Genomic DNA, 20,085 nt, shown 5'->3' on the forward strand with positions numbered 1-20,085 from the left:
AATGCAAACATAATGAAAGGGGATGGAGCTTTTACTGCTGCGGAGGCAGGAGCTGGTGCTGAGCTGCCTCTGGCTGGGGGGTGGGGTCCCGCCCACAGTCTCCCCACCACGTAGAGGGCAGGAGGACAGCTGGGGATGCCCCATTTTCTGCTTCCTCCAGGAGGACTAAGTAAAGAAGCCTGAAGGCTCTTCGTGTTGAGGAGGAGAGTTGTGTGTCTATGTGGGGGGGTTTCTCATCAAGAGTCACCGGTGCCTTTGACCTGTGCAGAAGCAAGTCCATGACACCCCGGGCTTCCGTCACATGCAGCTGAAAATGTAAATAGTGAGATGAGCTGCCAGTCTGGTTCACCTCTTTCTTCTCCACCCTGCAGCAGAGAACCCCTAGGCTTCAGTTTCCTTTTCTTTCAAGTGGGGATGTTGATGATGGTGCTGCTGCCTTCCAAGGCGCTGTCTGCTCGTCACAACTGTGATGGTGCTACTGTTGGAGTCAGAAAGCAGGGGCAGTGGGAGCAGCATTGCGTATCTGTCCCTTGAAACAAAGGACACCATTCGGTCTCTGTAATTTTATTGTCTCTGGTCACTCCACCACATCACTGGAAATCTTAGACGAGGGATCCGGAGACTGGGGCCCACTCCTGGGGTATCCTGCAGGGGGGTGGTGGTGTCTGGGTCAGGCTTAGGCAGGGACCCCTCAAATGGACATTATTTTTATATTAACACATTGGAGGGCACATACTCCCATGGTTCAAAAATCAAGCTGAAACGAGTTGCTAAACAGCTTCACTCCCATCCTCAGCTGATTCTCCCCTCCTCTCCCAGGATGGTGTTGGTTCACCTCTTCTCTCCTTCTGTCCTCCCGTCATCCCAGTGCTCTTGCAGGCAACCACACAACAGCATTTAAGGAAGCAGAAACCTTCTAAAAATAACTTTATTGAGGTATATTCGATGTATCATAAAGTTCACTCATTTTGGAGTTCTCTTGTGGCACAGTGGGTTAAGATGTGGCATTGTCACTGCAGCAGTGAGGGTTCAATTCCTGGCCCAGAAAAAAAGAAAAAATGCTGTGAGAGCTGCCAAAAAAAAAAAAAAAAAAAAACCACCCACAAAAAGCCAAACCCCCAAACCCAAAGTTTATCCATTTCAGGTGTAGAATTGAAGGTCTTTTTTTAGTAAGTTTACATGGCCTGAAATCAGCTTTATTTATTAAAAAAAATTTTTTTTTTGTCTTTTCAGGGCCGCTCTCGCGGCATACAGAGATTCCCAGGCTAGGGGTCTAATCGAGCTACAGCCACTGGCCTACACCACAGCCACAGCAACGCTGGACCCTTAACCTGCTGAGCAAGGCCAGGAATCAAACCCATATCCTCGTGGATACTAGTCAGCTTCGTTAACCACTGAGCCACGACGGGAACTCCTGAAGTCAGCATTAGAGCATTTTCATCCTACAGTAAGCTCCCTCGTGCCCATTTATAGGTAGCCCTTTAGCCCCCGGCAACCAGTAATCTATTTTCTACCAATTTGCCGATTCTGGACACTTCGTATACATGCAGTCATTCAATATATGGTCTTCTGTGTCTGGATTTCTACTTAAAGTGTTTTCGAGGTTCATCCATGTTACAGCATTTATCAGTGCCTCATTCCTCTGCGCAACTATGTTCCGTTGTAGGCCTGGACCGCATTGTGTTTATCCATTTGTCTGTTGATGGACACTTGGGTTGTTTCATGGAACAGATTTTTTTTTCTTCTCTGTCCTATATATGAAAGATAGCATTGCTTTGGTATTTATCTCTGTGCCTGCAGCTGTACACATCTGTATGTGTCTGTATACTCGTGTATTGATGCATGTGTGCATATACATATGTGTGTTCATGTATAGATGTGTTTATCTGTAGTCTTGCATCTTCCTTGCTTCACTTAATGATACACATGAACTATTTCTTTAAATCATTCAATATTCTGTAGCTGTGGGCTTGGTGCCTGGATGAGCTGTCCTCTGTCCTGATTCCTGCCCCATTCTCTGGTTGTAGCACCATGCCTGGTAGTCATGTCTGGTCAATATCACACCCCAAGCAGCTGGTGAGCCTTGGAGGGAAGGACCCAGGACCCTGGACCCTGCCTGGCATGTGGAAGAGCTCAGGAGGCTTGTCTACTACAGATTAAAGGAAGAATGACCCCCAGCCCCCAAGTGTGTCCCTGAGAGCTTTTCCTGGCATTGGCTCTTGGCTTCTTTGGCAAGTGAAAGAGGTGGGGGCTTGCTTTCATTTGTACCCCCCAACCCTGTTCCCAACTTCTGAGCCTGGGTGATTCTCCGAGCATGGATTTTGGATGCCGCGGGTTTCTGCTGTTAAAAGTCAGGGTCAGTCCTGGCAGATGCTAGAATGGGGAATGGAGCAGAGGAAGCCCTGCTGTCCATGGTCGTAGGCCTGGTCATGACTGCAGTGGTGAGGAGGACAATGACAACAGCTCCGTCTGCCAGCTGACTTTTGTGCTAGGTGCCTTCCTAATCTCTGCTCGGGGAACTGACCTGTGTCACCCGGCCGCATGAGGATCCGTGAGAAAGGTGTTGTGTGAAGCCATTTTACAAGGAGAGAAATGGGATCTCAGCAGAGCCCAGAGCCCTCCCTCCTTTCTTCCTGCTGTGTGGCCTCCAGGAGGGAGCTCCTGTCCCTGGGTCACTCTGTTCTGAGATTTAACATAAATAATAATGACAGCAAACACAAGGCTGCCATGTGTCCAGCCTGGTGTTGAGGGCTTCACTGCAGATCTGTGATGTTGCATGCTCTCCGTTCACAGACAAGACAAGGAAGGCTGAGCTGGAAGGAGTGGCCAAAGCAGGATTTGCACTGGGCACAGGCCGGAGGTTGGCAGTGTCCTCCCCCCACTGGCCCTGGTGAACAGTGAGGGGCAGGCAGTGGGATAGAGGGCAGCGGGTGCTTCAGCTCAGCCCCCTGGAAAGCTCCTGCTTCTTGCACTGCAGGGGACTCTGGTCAGCGAGGGGAGCTTCCTGCTCCTGCCCTCCAGCCTCCGTCCTGGCTGGGGGCCCAACACTCCCGTCTGTTTTCCAGGCAGGAAATATGAATCAAAATAACATGACATACTCAACTGTAATTAATGCTGTGTCGAGAGGCCCAACAGCCTTAATGAGGAGCAGGCCTCTGCAGCCAAACCTGCCATCTGCCCTCCCCTCAACTCCTCAGGTCAGTGGTGGGGGTGGGGAGAGAGTGAGGACCAGAGGGAGGAGGTTGGACACGGGGAAGAGTGAAGGGAGAAAGGAGAGGGATGGGCTCCTGCTCGTGACTTGGTTCTGCTTTGTTTCTGACACAACTTGAATTCTCCGATGCCTCGCTGGCTCTGGACTTGACTAGGATCTTGTGCTCTTTGGAATCTGATTGGAGATTTTCTATAAAAGTCAGGCTATAGAAGAAGCGGGCTGACCCTGTGTCCCCATGCAGCTCAGAGAGGGTGCTAAGACCCGGCCGCCTCCTCCCTGCCCTCTGTGCTCTGTCTCTCTTTTGTGTTTCCCCAGGTCTGTGGCCCGTGTGCTGTGTCATCTTGCTCCCCTGTGTCCCTCTCTGCCCCTTTCTCCCATCTCTGCCCCTCTTTCCAATTCTGTCTCTACCTTTTGCTCTCTTTCTGTGCCTCTCTTCTTCCTTTATGTTTCTCCCTTTGTTTTTCTTGCCTTCTCTCCCCCCTATGGGGTTTTCCTTCAAATGAAAGGATTCCTGGGAAAGAAGGAAGCCCAAAGCCCTTGATGACCCCTGCAGGCCCCGCCCCTTCCTGTGACCTCCCCGCTCGCCTGAACCCCCTCCTGCTCCTCTCTGCCTTCTTGCTCCAGTCCCTCAGCCCTCCTCTCTGGCCCAGAGACCCCCCAGAAGCTCCCCTCCTGAAAATGCCTTCACCCTCCCATGACCACTCCTTGCTAGCTGACCTTTGCTTCCCTGGTGGTCTTTGCTTTGGTCAGCTGGGTGAAAGGTCGCTGCTGTTGGAGGAGGGCCCAGGGTCTTTGAGGGCATCCAACTGAGTGTTCCTGCGTGAGGGCCTTGGGCCCCTAGGGACCCTGGGCTGCTCACCCTTGGGGGGTGGAGTCTGGGAACAGTTCCCTCCCTCACTTGTTTTCCATATTTCCTTTTACCCCCGTCATTCATACGCCTTGTGGGAGCACAGGCATACCAAGTGCAGAGTGAAGTCCCATCACCCACCTCGCAGAGGAGACCACTGTTAGCATCAGATAGAGACCAGCAGCAGACTTCTCTGGCTAGTTTTATCCCTGCTCTTCTCACCTGGCAATGGAGTTTTATAACCGGAGCATGATGCTTACTGGTCAGACCTGGGAAGTCACTTAGCACCTCTAAGCCTCAGTTTCTTCCTGTTAAGTGGGAACAGCAGCAGTGCTGAAGCCGCACAAGGCTGATGAGAGGACTGAGGAGGCTCTAACACAGCCTGGTCCAAGCCCATGGAGAGGGCACAGTGAATTGCCTCTGTGGTGTGTGTGCCAGCCCTGCGGCCCCTGGGATTGCCGCAGTACCTCCAGTGTGGACGGAATGGTATCCCCTTACAGAGATAAGAGATTAGGTTCAAAGTGTGTGAGTGACTTGGCCGACTCTACCATCATGACTTTGTTGGCTCATTTATGCCTTCACCCAACATTTCACAAGTGGTGCTGTGTGCTGGGCACTGTGCTGAACACCAAGGGGCTGCGGTGAGGGGGCAGGTGTTCCACACCATCACCCAGGGCGCGCAGGTCACGTGACATAGTGCTGTGAGTGTGCCTGACCTGACCTGGGGGAGAGCCAGGACTTTCCTGAGCACATGGTCTTTGCAGTGATATTTGCTGAATGAAGAGTAAAGGTTAAGAAGTAGCAGAGGAAAGCAACCCAGGCAGAGGGAGTAGCATGTGCAAAGGCTTGGGGGCGAGACAGAGCTTCCCATGCTCATGGGGTTTAGGCGAGCTCTTGGAGCTGGAGTAAACAGTGAGACACTGTTTCATTTTCTGTTTAGAACATCAAGGGAGGTTGGCTGAGACCCTGTAGGTCACTGTGAGGCGGCGGTCTTTCCAGGCCAGAGTGGCCCAACCTTGTGGCTCACAGTTGTATCACCCTTCAGTACAGAGGGAGACCTGAGGCTTCTACCTGCCTCTGCTGCCAGGAGCCTGGTGTCTGACCTTGCATCCCTCGCTGTGAGTGGCTTTCAGCACTTGAGACTCCCATCAGCAGCCCAAGGGATGCCCTCAACGTAGGCATCCCAGTGAACACTCAGAGGGGGCTGCTGTCCATCATGGACTCTAGGAGTTTATGTTCCCTCCAGCACAGGGAACATGGCATGTACCCAAGTGGGTTGGGGTGGGAACCTCCAGAACAGGAATTAAGTTCTTCCATCTTCTGTGGTGGGCCAGGGTGGCTGGATCAAGGGTGCTTGCGCACTCTTTCAGTTAGGCTTTCATCCTTGTTGATTTTTAAAAATCTCTATTAAACTATAATTAAAAATCATGAAAGTCATCCATTTTTGATGTGTAGTGGAATTAAACTCAACAGTGAAAAAGATCGAATTACCCATACATACAAGGACACAGCTACAGCTCAAAAAAACATGCTGAGTGAAAGAACCAGATGCAAAAGAGCACATATCCAATGTTTCCATTTATATGAAATTTCTAGGAAACGTTACATCCTTATTTTGACATATCTGATGTGGAAAAATTCAACTGGATTTGAAACATTCTTTTTAGTCTGATTTTTTTTTTTTTTTGCATTTGTGTATAATAGAAAATGAAGTATAGTGAGAATCTTTTTTTTTGTTTGTCTTTTTGCCTCTTCCAGGGCCGCACCTGCGGCACGTGGAAGTTCCCAGGCCAGGGGTCCAATCAGAGCTATAGTTGCTGGCCTACGCCAGAGCCACAGCAACGCGGGATCCGAGCCGCATATGCATCCTACACCACAGCTCACGGCAACGCCAAATCCTTAACCCACTGAGCAAGGCCAGGGATCGAACCCTCAACCTGATGGTTCCTAGTCGGATTCGTTAACCACTGAGCCGTGACGGGAACTCCGACAATCTTTAAAACAGTTTTCATTATACATTTTTAAAGTTTTGAAACTTGGTTAAAAGATTTCAGAAAATCACTTTCTTGGGAGTTCCCTAGTGGCTCAGTGGGTTAAAGATCCAGTGTTGTCACTGTTGTGGCTCGGCTTGCTGTGGTGGTGTAGGTTTGATCTCTGCCCCAGAAACTTCCACATGCTATGGATGTGGCCAAAAGAAAAAAAAAATCACTTTCTTGCGCAAATGAAATATCTCCTTGACAGCAATTATTAGAGCTTGAAGGTCATCACTAAGATGTCTTGACTAATGGTGGATGCTGCAGACGCCTTGACCCCTGTCCCCTTGCCACCCCCACCCCAGTTCATAGGCAGCTCTGACAGATGAGTTAAAGACAGCTGGAAGCCCTCCACCTCAGGCACTTGAGTTTCTCTTCTTTTCTGCCTAAGAATTTCTTTTTTGGCTCCTGGGAGCTTGCTTCACTTTTATCCAGGTGCAACTTGGAAGGAAGGAGATGGGTCATTCTCCTGTTCAGAGGACTGGAGGGGTGGTAGAATCATGAGGGTCAGTAGATAAATGCCCCCTGACTCCCACCCTCCTGGGATCGGATTCTGAATAGAAGATCGTATCATCTGCAAATAGTGATCATTTTACTCCTTCCTTTCCGATTTAGATGCCTTTTATTTCTTTTTTCTTGCTAATTTCTCTGGTTAGGCTTTGCAGCACAGTGTTGAGCAGCAGTGGTGAAAATGGGCATCTGTGTTCTTGATTATAGAGGAAAGGCTCTCAGCCTTTCACCATCTTCATAAATACCCTTTATCATGTTGAATAAGTTCTCTTCTGTTTCTAGTTTCCAGAGTGTTTTTTATTTTCTTTAATCATGAAAGGGTGTTGGGTTTTTTCAGATTCTTTCGGTGTCAGTCGAGATGATCATGCCATCCCCCTTGCCCTGTCTTAGTAATGTGGGGTAGTACATTGATTGAGTTTCATATGTTGAACCATCCTTGCATTCCTGGGATAAACCCCATTTGGTAATAATTGTACAATCTTTATAATAAGCTGCTAGAGTCTACTTGTTAGTATTCTATTGAGGATTTTTGCATCAGTATTTATCAGGGATGGTCCTTTGGGCTGCAGAAATGTTACCACATTCTTTGTGTGTATGATGGCAGACAGGTAGGTAGAAAGCCTGCTTTGGGCAGGGGTGTGCAAGGATGTTGGGGAGCTGCCTGGTGTCTTTGTGGAGGGATTGCAGGGGAACTTGCCCTTGTTTTCTCTTTGAAGCTGGGAGACAAGAGGAGCCTAAGCTTAGACCCCTAGCACCATCCTGGATGCACCTACAAGGGAATGAGCAACAGCCCCTCACTGCTTATCCATCTGGTAACTTCCAGGTTAGCTCTCAAGAAAGGCAGTGAGCAACAAGGCCACCACTGTCCCAGTTTTCCAGAGCTGCCTGTGACTTACATGTGAGTTGGCATAGAAGCACACGTGGGGCCTGTCGTTGACCTTGATACACATTTCCTACGTTTCATGGTAATTGAGACCCTGGCTTTGGGAGCCAGGCAGATCTGGGTTTGAATCCTGCCACTTAACCTACTGTGTTTCCTTGGGCAAGTCATTTAGAGGCATTGAGACTCAGTTTCTCCCTCTGTAAACTGGGTATAGCTAGTTAGTTGCTGGGGGGAATTTTGGGCAAGAAGGCATGTTGGGTTGCTGCCTGGCACCTGGAAGCGCATGGCTCATGGACCTGTTACTCTAGCCACATCGTTGGACAATGGGTCTAGGTGCTCAGAATGCTTTGTGAGCAGAGCAGGCATCCCAGCGTGACTGACTAAGGATAAACAGCACGTCGTGTACCTCGGGTGGTGTCTGCGCTGTGGGGCACGTTTAAGAAGGGCCAGGGAGAGAGGGTGGGTGGAGTGGAAAGGGGCAGGGAGGGCCTCCGTGATCCAGTGACTATGACCAGAAGGAGTGAAAGACTGAGCCAGGCTGCTGTCTTGGAGAAGAGCTTCCCAGTAGAGGAAAAGTGACTGAAGGCCTGGAGGCCAGTGGGGTTGGGCACAGCCAACCCCCAAGGCTGTGGTGTGACTCATGCTGGCAGCGGGAGGTTTGATGGGCCGGGTCAGCCCTGCTTTGGCTTTTAGACAGGCCCTAAGTGAGGTGGACTTTGGAAAGTGCTGGCCATGGAGCACTGGGGCTCCTGTATGTAGGTAGGGATCCCTCTGGAGCGGTTGTCCCATTTCATTCTCAGACTGCTAAGGCCCATGGCCTGGAAGATTAGCAAATGTCACTCTGACGACTGTTACTTGGGACACTCCCACAGGCCAGGGACTCCACCCCTTGCTGAGGAGCCATGTGTTGGACGTACTGCAGACCAAAGTTCATGCCTGGGGTGGGGAGGCTCGTGGCCCTCCCCCTTTGGGATGGAGGATGTCCCTTCCAGAGGGAAGCTCTAGTGGGTCCTGGTCGGGGGGAGGGGTAAAGGGCCAGGCTATCTAAGTCAGCCCTCCCTTGGGCAGTCCAATTGCCCATTTAACCTTTGTGGGAGCTTAATTAAGGATGTTTAGTATGGGCATGCTGCACTTGACTCATTAGGTCAAGCTCACGGCCTTCCCTCCAGCCAGTCAGTGGCCCAGACAGAGGCTTTCCCAGGTGTCCCCTAAGAAGAGGGGGAAGTGGAAGGTTTCACCCTAGCTCCCAGACCGTGGTGGATGTGGGCTGACCAGAGGGCACTTGTGTGTGGGTGAGGAGGATGGCTGCCCCCAGGTAATGGCACAGTGCCCGGGGTGTGGAAGAGATGAGTGCAGGATTGGATGCTTTACTCAGATAAAGTCTTGCTGTAGTGTGTGTGTGTACATGCCTATAGCTCCCTCCTTTTTCGAGTAGCAGGGGATCAGAAGTGGGGGTTTAATCGTCACTCTTTTGGCATATTGAGGTATGGAAAATGGCACACCCATAGGATCCCAGAGACTGTCTCATATAGGAGTTAGCAAACATTTTCTGTAAAGGGCCAGATTGTAAATATTTTAGGCTTTGCTGGCCTTGGTTGTAGACTCTTTGACTGCTGTTGTAGTGTGAAAGCAGTGGCCGGTAATGTGCAAATGATAGGCAGAGCTGCGTTCTAATAAAACTTTATTTACCAAAAAAAGGTAGAGGGTCAGATTTGGCTGGAAGGCTGTACTTCATGGATCCTAGATCTAGTAGAAATTTCTAGATGAGGAATTCAGCTAACCTTCCTTAAACCATTCATAATATGTCATAAGCTACAACCCTTCTGTAGCTCCCTTCTCCAGCAAACTTCAGGTCTTTTTCAAGGTCAAGTATCATATTTAACGTTGTATTTGTGTATTAAACATTTAACATGTGTGAAACTGAGGTACCATTTTATTAGATTCCTGTCATTTGTTTTTTAATGTGTCACTGGTGATGTTTTTGAGTGCTGTGCTTCTAAATCCATTTCTTCTCACAAGTACTGTGATTTTTAGTGTGTAATTTTGCACGTTGTAGTCAATTTTAAGGAACCCATAATGTCATCTTAGAGAAGAACTGACTGTATTTATAACACAGGCCTTCTGAGTGCTAGTCCAGTATTTTTCCACCTATATTAGTTAGGGTTAGCTAGGTTTTGCTGTAGTAACAAACTCTGAAGCCTCAGCAGCTTCATACGATAAAGGTTCACTTCTGTCTCACAAAGAGTCCCCTTCAGTTTGGTGGCTCTCCAGAGTGACTGTCTCCATACTGTGACTCAGGGATCCAGGCAGCTTTATGTTTCAAAGTGGGAGAGAGAGCTAGAGTATCCTGGAGGGCATTTCTTAGCGCATTGCTGCCCACATCCCATTGGTCAGAAGTCAGTCACATGGCCCTCACCTAGCTGCAAGGGAGGCTGGGGAATGTAGTCTTCTCTTGTGTGTCCAGGAAGGGGAGCAGAATATGATGAACACATCTGCAGTCATCTTACCCTGATTCACTAACCATTCAATAATTCACTGGTGCTTCGTACCAGATGTTGTTCTAGGCTCTGGGGATGGAGTAGAGGTGAGTGAAAACAAAGTAAAACAAAACTATAGAAACAAACCCCATGTTTTCATGGAGGTTACATTCTCAAGGCTAGGTGCAAAAAGCAAGTAAATTAATGTAATGTGTGTCTGCTAGTGACATGCTGGGGAGCAAAAAGAATGCATGGATGAAAGTGGGAGAGAGAACATTGGAGGTGAGGTGCTGTCACAGCTGGAACTCCCTCGGAGAAGGTGGCATTTGAGAAAAGTTTTGGAAGAGGTTTGACAGGGAGCCATGTGGAAACCTGGGGTTTGAGAATCTCTGCTGGGGTGAGCACCAGTGCAAAGGCCCCGAGGTAGGAACTTACCTGGAATGTTCAGTGAACTGCAGGGGGGGTCACTGTGGCTGAGAGGCTGGAGGTGTGTGTTGGGGGTGGAGGGGATACAGTCAGAGAGCTATCAGAGGGCAGAATTCTGAGAAGCCGTCAAATGTTCAGACCACTGAGAGTCATGTGGTTGCTGCACTTGAACCCAGGTCATCCTGTTCTACCTCCTGGCTCTGCCACTGAGCTCTGGCACCAGGTAATTTGATAAATGAGGAAAGTGGGGCTCAGAAAGGTTAATGATTCCCGTTTCCCAGAATTATTATAAAACTAAAAGGAGCAAGTGGCTGCTGTGTGTGTTGGGAACTGCACTTTCAGTTTATGGCAACGTTCAGTGAATACTGAGGCTGTCCTGGGAACCATGGAATCAGTGAGTCACTCCTTGAATCCTTGCTCCGAGTGGCAGTTCTGTGATTCAGACTCTGTATCGGAAGACAGCATCTCTTGCCTTCATTTGGTGGTCCTCAGTGGGGCTCCAGGCCAGGTGAAAACACCCTGTGATATTGTTTTCCTCTGTGGAAAGGGGGCCGGCAGGGAAGCAGCAAATAATTAAATTGATGTCGACATTTATTGCCGTGAAGGCAATAAAAGCATCACATGGCTTCCTCATAAAAAGTCATAAGGCCTATTTACAGTCCCATATTATTTTGCTGGTAATCCAAACCAGCACTTTTTTTCTGAAGCTCTTGTGTGTTCAGCTGAGAGCTTCATGGCATGAAGGACTGACCTGGAGAAGTGGGGGAATGCATTAAACACCCCTTCTCCTAAGGGGGGTGTAGGGAACCTTGTTTGTTTGTCTTTGTTTTATTGATTCAGAGCAAACATCTTTGGGCCATTACGTAAAGGTCAAAAGCTGCAGTCCTGGCCCTTCGTGGGTGAAAGGCAGGAGTCTATGCTTGGGTCGTAGAACCCACAAACTCTGGACCAACAGTGTCCCTTCAGTGGTCTGTAATGCTGTCTCACATTCAGGGTCACTTTTCAACTCTGTGTTTGTGTAGAATATGAATTAAGGGTGCTTCTTGGAAGAACAAGTCAATCTCATGTATCGAAATTTAAAATTCATATGCCTCTCAATCCAGCAATTTCATATCTAGGAATCTAACCTGCAGCTGAACTCATACATCTGCCAAAAGGCCCATGAACATTGAAATTAATATTCAGTTGACCCTTGAACAACATGGGCTTGAACCGCAAGGGTTCACTTATATGCATATTTTTTTAATAGTAAATATACAGTGGTGCGTGCTCTGTGATTGGTTGAATCTGAGGATCTGGGACTGTGGATGTGGAGGAACTGTGTACATGGAGAGCTGACTATAATTTACATGTCGATTTTCAACTGCTGGAAGGTTGGCACCCCAACCCCCCGCATTGTTCAAGGGTCAGTTGTATTTCTTTTGAAATATTCAAGTAAGTACATAAAGTTAATATTGAATATTAAAATGCCACAAATACTGAAAACCACTGAAATGTCTATTGGCAGATGATAATAAATAAATAATGGTACCTACTTATAAAGCAAGACTAAGTAGCCACTAAACAGTTGAGGGTGTCTGTGTGTGAGTGTGGCACGGTCTCCACGATGCAGGGGTAAAAAGCAAGATGCAGGAAACTGTGTTTAGAATAAGCTCATTCCTTTCCACAGAAAAGAAAATCATGGACTTGGAGAATAGACTTGTGGTTGCCAAGGGGGCGGGGGAGGCAGTGGGATGGATTGGAGCTTAGGGTTAATAGATGCAAACTATTACCTTTGGAATGGATTAGCAATGCAATCCTGCTATATAGCACTGGGAACTATGTCTGGTCACTTATGATGGAGCATGATAGTGTGTGAAAATAGAATGTGTACATGTATGTGTAACTGGGTCATGATGCCGTACAGTAGAAAAAAATTGTATTGGGGAAATAACAAAAAAAAAAGAAAAAGAAGAATAAGCTTATTCGTCCAGATGTTTAAAGAATTATACTGTTATTTGCATAGAGAAATTCTGGAATAATGCACAAGTAACTATTAAAAGTGGTTCTGGTGATAAGAGAAACTAAAGTCTTAAAATCTATACACATGCATTACTTTTTTCAATTAAAAACATAAGAAAAAAGTGCACTCGCATTTTATGAAGGTGACTGTCAGATAGAATACTGGAGTTGAACCTAGGCCTTCTAGATCTGAATGCAGCTGCTCTACTTACTAGCTATGTAATTTTGGGCAAATGACAATTCTTGGGCTCTCAGTGTCATTGATTTTAAGCTCGTGTTAGCTACTTGTCTGGGTAGGTGTGGGGTTTAAATAAGGTGATGTTTTCCGAAACTATTAGGTGAGCTATGACATACTACCCCATGCCAGGCAATCCTGTTATTGTTTCATCTTTATAATTTATCAATTTGGTTTATTTTTATTTATTTATTTTTTAGTCTTTATTGTTGTTGTGAGGACTAGAAATGAACTTGACAAACTTAAAGGAAAAAAAAAAAGAAAATTTAGCTGGAGGGATATAGTGGAAACATGGCAGAAAAGCTTAACAGTTAGACCTTGGGAAAGACTGAAACTAGAGCATCTCTTATGACTTGAGAGCCGGGGGGCAGGATTCACTAATGAGATAAATCAGCTGCAACCGTTTCTTTCCTTCATTTACACTCTGCTCAGGATCCCAAGTCCCAGGACGGAGACTCTGATTGGCTGATGTTGGGTTCTGTGCCAACCCCTCGTCCTAGGAGGGTGGGGCATGTTGACTGGCAGGAGGATAAGAAATGGGGGGATAACCAAAAGGAGAGGTGGACTCAGTGTGCAGAAAGCCAAAATGAAACAAATAGTGGCTGTTCTTTTACAGTATTGAATTCGTCGTGGTTGCTAACTGCTATAATAAACAGCAGACATTTCAACAGCTTAAGAAACGAATGTTTGTTTCTCACTCATGCTATCCTCCAACATTCTTCCTTCTTGGTGGAGTGGCACTTCTAGTCTCTGTTCCACACAGTCACTCAGGGACTCAAGCTCCACGTCTGTCACTGTGTCTTCTGCGTCTGGCCGGCAGGCGAAGGAAGAGGGGACACACATGGGCCAGGGTTAGTCGTGTGGGCACACCTAACCACAGCTGGGAAGTTTTCTAATTATGTGTTCAGGAGGAAGAGGAAAAAAATCTGGTGACAAACTTGCTGTAGATTATGTAGGTAACAACACAAAACAAGAAACATCATTCCAGGTGAGGGTCTGTGGGTCTAATGCTTTAGCTCAGTAGAGTCATTCCTCCTCTCTGGACTTCATTTTCTTCATGGGAAAAAGAGAGTGTTGGAGAGGATGCAAGGGTTTTAACTTTTCTTTGTGCCAGATCACTTTCTGCAACTGAAATCCATTACCGAACCCAATAACAAAGTGAAACCGGCAGCCACAGAGGTGGGGTACGGTGGGGGCCCAGAGCCTTGTGTGCTCATCCCTACTCTTGCCCCTGTGGCCCAGCCCGGGCCTTCTGGGACCCTGGGGGTCACATGTGCAGGCTGTTGGGGCCTGTAGAACCCTCGGTTATGACGTGACACACCAGCCGATCTCTGGACTCTTTAGGGAACTTTCAAACCTTTGCTGTGTTCTCACTTTAGAAAAATTGAAGACATTTGCAACCAGAGCCACTTGGCTCCCCCTCCCTGGCCAGCCCCGGATGTGCCTCCTCCCTGCTCAGAACCACCTGCTTGGCACTCCAAACCTTACTCTACCACAATTTATTTTTTTTACCAAGGGGAAATGTTTAGCATAATAAATTGTGTGGTCCCAGCATTCCCTGAAGCATTTCCGTGAAAAGGGGATCCTGAGCTGGTCTCTGGATCAGTTCTCAGTCGGCAGAAGCACTCGGTTCCCATGGTGGGAAGGGAAGAAGGACTTCGCTGGGACTTTCCAAAGTCGGAGGAACTGAGCAGGCACATCTGCTTCGATTCAAAGGAAAAGGATGAAGGATAAAGTGGTGATATCACTTTGCAGGGTGAGTAGGCAGTTCCAAACCACGCTACAGATTTTTTTATGACAATGAATTTGAAAGGGAATTCTTATAATCCTAGCAATTTAGACATTAAAGTTTCAAAGCTCTAATGGACCCAAAATAAATATATACATGTTTTCCAACAATTTAAAAAATAATAATCCTAAACCAGAAAGGACTTTAGTCTCATTTCTTGAATCGTATTGTGTCCTTCCTGAAGCCAAGTAGGTTGAAAGAATCAGAGCAGAGAAGGACAGAGAACTCCCGCACCTGGCCCCTCCACTTGCTCCAGGAGCCTTTGACCTTTCAGTTGAGTTGAATTCAAAACAAGGTTTTGCTGCATTTAAAGGTGCTTAAGTTACCAACACCCTCTAGAAACCTATAAACCTGCCAGTGCTTTATCCTTCTAGAGACAGCACAAATAGTAAGAGTTCCAAGGGGTCCAGGAGGTGGCTTTTGGGGATTACTGTCTTAAAAATGTGCCAAGAATCTCCCAAATCCTATTTTCAAGTTCCCTTAGAAATATATGCCTACGAATTCCCTGGTGGCCTAGTGGTTAAGGATCCAGCATTGTCACTGCTGTGGCTCATGTTTGATCCCTGGCCTGGGAACTTCTGCATGCCGCAGGTGTGGCCAAAAAAAAAAAAAAAAAAAAAAAAGAGAGAGAGAGAGAGACACAGAAATATTTGCCTACATTGACAGGTGATGTCTGCCCCATTGGGGCTTATCTTATACCCAGGGGAGACTGGACATTCAGCTGACCTGCCACTGGGTCTCAAGGGAAGGTAGGAGGTGCCAATGAAACAAGCTAAGGAGGCACAGTCTTACCCCCGGGTCCTCCTGGACCCTTATTTCTAGTGATGTGTTTCCAGAGAGTCCCTTGCATCATTCACATTTTCTGGGCCTATAGATAAAGAAGCCCCAGTACGTGGAGAATCAGGGCATAGTCCTCAGTAAGGTTTTCAGACAGGTCGTGGTTGGGGGTCAGGCAGACCTGGATGTAAGTCTCAGCTCTGCCTCTTATTTTCCTCTGTGAACTTGGACATGGCAAAAACAGGGATGATGATCCTCTCCCATCTGTCTCGCTCTGTGACATAATGCGGGTGACATGCTGCACACTGTGCTTGCAGGGTGGAGGTGCTGGATTACCGTTTGCTTCTGGGATCTGTGCATGGGATAGACGGGTTCTCACACCCCTCAGACAGAGAGATTTAATTCAGAGGATTGGGTGCTTTCAAAACTGTTAAAGACCTAGAGGGACAAGGATCAGGAAACGTTGTCTGTTGTGCTCAGGTTTGCCACGAAAGTTTGGTGAGTCAGGAAGCTTCAGGAACTGCAGGAAACTGCTGCTGACAATCACAGCATTTGGTGGGAACTCTAGGCAGCTGCTGCAGAACTTTACACCTGCTAAATCCCACGTGTTTGCCTGCTAGTGCCAGGGAAGCATCGTCTTCAGACTTTTCTCCCACTTCCCAAATCGTGTGTGCGTGGCTGTCGTTGGTGGGGTCTAGTATGGGACGATCTCGATGGCAGGGGTCCTGGGAAATGTCGTCCCCAGTCTTCCCACCCCTGCGAAATGAAGGGTAGGTGCTGAGGGGCCGTTGCTTCTGGTACTGAGTGATAGGCTTGACTGCGGGCATTTGGAGATACACCGTACAGCCACACAGATGGGACCAAAGGGAAGACTCGGACGGCTGGAAACACACTTCAGAGGCAAGGGCATCAAATGTAAGAGGGCTGCCGACAGTGAGAAATTGTCGTTGCAGCCAAAGATGTTGGAGATCTGGCTTTGAGATCCATTACGTGACTTGAAAAGTGCAGGAGCTAGGAGTGTCTGGCTGAAAGAGCCGTCATTGTTTGGCGCCCGAATTGCCAGCCTGACTCTCCTGCTCTGGGAAACACCTCCCTGCCCTCTGCCTCTTCCTCCTCTCAGTTCCTATTACCCATCTCCAAGCCCTTTTCTAATGGTTTGCTCGATACAGTATCTTCTTGTGGAGTCTTTAGCTTCTTGAGGGCAAGGAGCCTGTCGTCAAATCTTTAGAACCCACAAGGAATGTTGCCTAAAAACAACATAAAAATAGATGCTTATCAGAAAAAAACCTGGAAAACAGAGAAGCACAAAAAAGAAAACACAAATCTCCCATAATTCCATCTCCCAGATTTATGTGCTGCTAATACTTTGGTGATTCAGTTTGTTTCCAATACTCAAACATACATAAATGCGTGATGATGTTAACATTAACAGAAAGTTACTGAGCACCTGATGCCCACCAGGCACCAGCTTCACTTGTTTATAATGGTCGCCTATAATGGTGGTAAATATGCTGACCCAGAGTTGCTGGGGGTGGGGGGATGTGTCATCACCAGCTCTTCCTTGTGATCTGCTCAACCTGAGGGACTGAAGGAGCAGGAGGCAGTCTTCCTGGCCCTAAGTTCTGTGAGGACGAGACCCCCCCGGTCCCACCCTGTTCACCGGGTAAATCTGTGTAATTAGCCCATCCATAAACCAACTGAATTAGAACTGTGTTCTCCAACCAGCTTTATAAATAAGAGTGATGCATTCAGCTCCATTTGCCTGGTCTCTGAGCTCGTCTCTCTGTGGCCCATGATTGAGGTGGGAGAAGCGGGGGTCGTGTGTTGACTCTTAGACACCATGGAAAGTGTTCACACATCTTGGCTAATTAACCGCTATGATGACAGCATTTGGTATAATTACAGCCATTCCTTTAGGGCAAAAATGCAAAGGCACGGAGAGGTTATGTATCGGCCTTAGGTCACACAGCTGGTAAGTAGTGAAGTTGAGTTTGCCCTAGTTCTGTTTTTCTCTTTCTTCCTCCCTTCCTTCCTTCTTTTCTTCCTTCCTTCCTTCCTTCCTTTCTGTTCTTTCTTTTTAAAAACCATTTTATTGAGATGCAGTTCACACACCATATACTCATTTCAGGTATACAGTTCTTACAGCAGACAGTATCACGGCATTGTAAGTCAACTATACTTCAGTAAAACTTTAAAAAATGAAAAATAAAGTGTATAATTCACCTGTTTTTAGTACACTCACGGTTAATTGCAACTATCACTACAGTCAATTTTAGAACAGTTTCATCACCCCCCAAAAGAAACTTTGTTCCCTTTAGCTGTTACCCTCAGTTTTCCCTTCCTCCCTCCCCCACCTCCAGCCTTAGGCAAGACTGGTCAACTTTCTGTCTCTCTGGGTTTGCCTATTTGTGGACATTGCATATAAATGGAGTCATAGAATAAGTGGCCCTTGGTGTCTAGCTTTTGTCACTCTTCATGATGGTTGCAGAGTTTATCCGTACTCTAGCATGATCGAACTTCATTCCTCTTTATGGATAAATAATATTCCACTGTGTAGGTACCTGTATTTTGTTTATCCACTTCTCAGTTGATGGGCATCTGGGCTATTTCTGCTTCTTTTTATTGGAACATAGTTGACTTACAAAGTTGTGTTAATTTTAGGCAACAACAGTTCTGTCTTTCTGGAAAGCTACTTCCCCACCCTCCCTCTCAGTGCACCAGTGGCTTTAACTGAGGGCGGCATGGATGGCAAAGAGCCTGAGCTGCTCCTGCTGTCTCAGACAGGCCCCATGACAGTCACTTACCCAACCTGCAATTTAGGTTCAGCCCAGGGAGGGGTGAGGCTCTGGCCCCCCAGGGCCAGACCACCAAGGCGGCCTCAGCTCTAAGAACAATTAGAGCTGTTCTTCCCTCAAAGAGGGGGAGTAACCAAGTGGGTTCAGAAGCAATACAAACAGATGCCAAGCCCTCTCCTCCTCCAGGAAATCAGCCTTCAAGGTCCAGCATTAGGGCCCTGCTGGACAAATCCCAAATGACATTGTTTTGTGACGTGGACCAGGAGCTCTGGTTTCCTTTGAATTCCGAGCACCTGAACAGCAAAAGGTTTGGGACAGGTTGGGAAGAGGGAGAAAATGATCCCCCAACTCCGCGGAGATATTAGAGCCTTTCCGTCAGGGAGAAGACATCCCAGAGCATGAGGCCCAGCAGGGCAGCCTTACCCAGACCCTTGGGCCTTGAGGTGCCTTTGGTATTGGCAGGCCATGTCCCAGGGGGGCTCTGGCCCCCGCACAGGATCTCTGTGTTCCTGGAGTCTGTGCTGAGTGGGAATTAGAGTGACCCATGTCGCCACTGTGACCTGTGTCGCCAGCAGGGCTTGCTGTGCTCAGCAGTGGGGGTGGCCAGGCAGGCTGTTTCTGGTATAATCACCCTGCTCATTACAGGCTTCTGCTGGGCTCCCAGGGGTCAGGCTGGGTTTGTTTGTCCATATTGGGAGTCAAGGAAAATGTGGCCCTTTCAGCTGCTTCAGCAAAAGAGAAGTTCTGAGATGGTGTCGACATGCTGCCAGGGGCTGTAACAACTGTAGAAATGGCAAACACAAAGTCAAGAAAGGAGAGGGAGTCCATCAAGAAAGTAGAGCTGAGGCAGGCATCCGGCAGGGGTTCTGTCTGCTGCTCTGTCGGATGGCAACTTGGAAATACAGAGTGACCGCTTTCGCCGACGAATGATAGCAGCAGCTCTGGGCACCAGTTGTGATGATTCTACAAAGTGGATGGTCTTATCCTTTTTTGACACAGGAAGAGCTGAGACTGAGAGGTTAAGTAACCTGCCTGAGGTCACAGCGCTGTCTTGTAGCAGAGGTCAGCTGTGAGCTCAGGCTCCTGGTCCCATAACCAAGGTTCTGATTACTGAGCCCTTGCTGGGGCTCATTGGGAGCTGATTCCTCATCCTGGTCAAGTTCTCGTGCACTTCAGGGTTCAGAGGAGGTGTAGGGTGGGAAGAGCCTGTAAAATATTTTTAATTGTGGTAAAATACACATGATATTTATCATGATAACCATTTTTGCAAACATTTTAGTGGCATCCAGTGCATTCTCAGTGCTGTGCAACCGTCACCTCCACCCATCTTCATAGCCCTTTCGTCTTAAAAACTGACACTGTCCCCATTAGGCAGTAACCCCAACTTCCCCTCCTCTAGCCCTGGTACCCGCTCTTCTGCCTTCTGGCTCTATGAGTCTGACTCCTCTGGGTCTTTCAGAGAAGCCACCAAGTTTGTGGCCATTTGTTTCAGCAGCAGTAGGAATTTGTACCATACCTTGCAGGGCTTTCCGAACCCTTCCTGAGGACCCGTGACCTGGGCCAGCGTCCGAGCCTTCACACCATTCGAGGCTCTGCCATGTGCAGTGTGACCTCCTCTCATGGTCTGCTCCCTCCTTCACAGCAGCCCTGGGGCTCACTGGGTTGATGGCCGTGTGATGGAGGCAGACACGGCATGCTCGTGGGTCTGTGCATCCTTGTGTCCTCTTCACCCAAGAATATCGTCCATTTCATCTACACTTTCAAACTCATGTTAGAAAGTTGTATGTAGGAGTCTCTTAGGACTTTTAAAATCGCCCCCTGTGGGTAATTTACCTTTTTTGGTTCTCAGTGCTTTTTATTTATACTTTCTCTTCTCTTCTCATTGATTATACTTGACAAAGTTTTTAACTATTTTGTGAGTCTTTTCGAAGAGTCTGCTTTTGGTTTTATCACTTTGTTTCGTGAGCATTCTTGTATGCCTGGTATCCCCACATGGTCTTGCTCTCCTGATGTAAGAATCCAGAGAAGTATTTTTTTTTTCAGTCTCAAGATGTCTCAGTACTTAAGCTCTAAAAATAAAATAGAGTCTTAACCTTCTTTT

Source organism: Sus scrofa, chromosome 6 (genome assembly GCF_000003025.6).
Source record: "Sus scrofa isolate TJ Tabasco breed Duroc chromosome 6, Sscrofa11.1, whole genome shotgun sequence".
Taxonomy (NCBI): Eukaryota; Metazoa; Chordata; class Mammalia; order Artiodactyla; family Suidae; genus Sus; species Sus scrofa.